At 37.0% G+C, this 2,762-nt stretch overlaps 1 pseudogene; it reads right to left on the bottom strand.

Moving 5' to 3' along the window:
- Positions 1-439: 439 nt before the first annotated feature.
- LOC103733976 lies at positions 440-1,379 on the bottom strand (annotated as a pseudogene).
- Between the last annotated feature and the right edge of the window lie 1,383 nt (positions 1,380-2,762).

Genomic DNA, 2,762 nt, shown 5'->3' with positions numbered 1-2,762 from the left:
CTCAAACATGGTTTTTTACATCACCTAAGTTTAGTTGTCTTTTTTTTTTTAACATCACCTAAGCTTTAGTTATCGCTGGATTTTTTTACATAACCTAAGCTTTAGTTATCCCTCCATTCTCTCTCCCTGTCTAACCCCCCCCCTTCGCCACTTTAAATATGCTCATTTCCTCCATTTTCTACTTGATTACCTGTTACTCCTATTATTCCCCCTCTCATGAATTCCTTCTTCCCCTTTAACACAAGGGTTCCTTGTATGTCTTTCCCTCCTCTTTCTCAGTGAATACATCCATTTTCTCCATTTCCCCCTTGTTAACATGTTTCCAACTATTATTTTCTGACTCTCTCTTAGGTTCTCTCTCACCTTTTACCTCTGTGCTTCCTTTTTAATTTCCTGGCTCCTGCTGTTATATTATAAATGGATGAAATACACTCTGAGGTTAAATTATTCTATTGTAGAACATTCTCAGGGCACTTTTAATGTCTCTGTTCCTCAGGCTGTAGATGAAGGGATTCAGCATAGGGGTGATCACACAGTACATCAATGAGGATATAGTGCTGTTTGTGGAAGACTCTGAAAGAAGTGATCCAATATATATGCCAGCTCCCGTTCCCCAAAATAAGAAAAGCACTGAGAGGTGAGACCCGCAGGTGGAGAAGGCTTTAGACCTCCCACTTGAGGATGGCATGCTCAGAATGGAGGACACAATTTTGTAGTAAGAATAAAGGATCCCTGAGATGGAAAACATGCCATAAATGATACTAAGTAAATATTGAACTATTCTCCTTGTGAAGGTGTCAGAACAAGAAAGATTAAGGACTGGAGAAGGGACACAGAAGAAGCTAGCAATTTCAGCATCCTTGAAATTGGTCATCTGTAATGCAACCAAAAGATGTAGCTGGGTCTCCACAAAGATAAGTAAAAAAGACACCAGAAGCAAAGTGCCACAAAGACGAGGGTTCATGATGACATGATAATTCAAGGGATGGCAGATGGCCACAAATCGGTCATAGGCCATCACAGTCAGAAGCATGCCATCTATACATCCAAAAGTGATTAAAAAAAAGAGACATCTGAGTGAGATAGCCCACATAGGAGATGATTCTGCTGTGTATTTGGATGCTCACAATGAAATTTGGGACTGTAGTGGAGATGAAACCCATATCAGCCCAAGACAAGCCTGAGAGAAAGAAATACATCGGGGTGTGGAGAAGGGAATCAGAGCTGACAGCCAGGATGATGAGCAGATTCCCAAGCACAGACACCAAGTAAACGGACAGGAGCAGTCCAAAGAGGATAGGCTGAAGTTCTGGGTCCTCAGAAAATTCCATGAGGTAGAATTCTGAGACAAGTGTCAGATTTTGTGATTCTCTATTACTAGTACACCTTCAAAATACATAAAATCAAACAACAAAAAAATCAGTAAGATCATTTTGTAAGTACAGTGACCAATTCTTCAATAGATAAGTAGGTAGAATGATACCTATATACATTCATATACATTCTTATACATACATGATAATTAAAAATTGTTTATTTTCTGTTTTTATATTGGCTCTCTCTCGATGAACCTGGATATTCTTGAAGTCATGGTTCTAGCAATTTTCTTGCCTCGGATTTGTGAACACTGGGATCACAAGTGTTTTCAAACATATCCAAACACTTTATATATGTGAGTCTCTCTCTCTCTCTCTCTCTCTCTCTCTCTCTCTGTGTGTGTGTGTGTGTGTGTGTGTGTGTGTTGGAGTTTGTCTTTGAAGTAGTTTTATTTAATATTCAGAATCTGTTGCTGTGTGCTGTTTTATTTTGTTCTGTTTTGTTTGTTTTGCTAGAGATTAGGTCTTGCTGAACAGCTCATCTATCCTTAAACACATTATGCAGTGAAACCTGTTCTCAAAAGACCTGTCATCACGCCTCAATCATCTGTTTACAAGCATGGATACCATATGATATATATTTTCAAAATGAGAATTAACTGAAATATGAATACTTCAGATGTATGCACCTTCAACAATACTTACCGTTATTAGAAAAGATTCAGCACTATGCCCCTTTCCAAGAGTCACTCAATTTAACAAGATTAGAAGGCCAAGAACTTTATGGGTAACAAATTTATGTTCATAGTAAAACACAGTTTAATCTTTTTCTGAAAAGTGTATGAAGATGAGAAAGATTCTTCCATATTTAATAAAAGAACTTATGGTAATTTCTAAATGGAATTAAGCAGCAGACAAATAAGTAATTACTGAAATTGCAAAATTTGACACAAAATTCAAGTTATTTCTTAAAGGAAACATATTGTTACGCTCCTCTCTATTCTCAACATCTACCGCTCTTGGACTTGTCTATTTTCATCCTGTATTTCATCTATTGCTTCATCAAATACTATCATTTGAAGGTATTAAGCATACTTCTTTTATTATTGGCTTTGGGAGACATCAATTTTTGAGAAACATAGATAATTAACTGGACATTTTCCATCATGTCAGAGTAAAAATATACCATTAGAGAGCACTGCGCCTGCTGTTGATCAAAAAGAATAAATGATAAGAATTTCATTAGGATTGTTATTTAATTTGGAGGCAGTTATGAGCAAAGTACACTAACAATAAGAGTAAATTTAAAAAGCTGAAAATTCGTTTATTCACATCTCTTTTTTATCAACCTCATAAACATGTAGTGTGAAAACAGCTCTTACTGTGTGCTAGAGTCCTGGTCTGCAGGCAACCCTACCCCAGTGCAGTAAAGCCACACGAGACAGG

The sequence above is a fragment of the Nannospalax galili genome, unplaced genomic scaffold (assembly GCF_000622305.1).
Source record: "Nannospalax galili isolate Female #2095 unplaced genomic scaffold, S.galili_v1.0 scaffold896, whole genome shotgun sequence".
Taxonomy (NCBI): domain Eukaryota; kingdom Metazoa; phylum Chordata; class Mammalia; order Rodentia; family Spalacidae; genus Nannospalax; species Nannospalax galili.
Note: the sequence above shows the minus strand (reverse complement) of the source record. Positions and strands in the feature narration are given on the sequence as shown.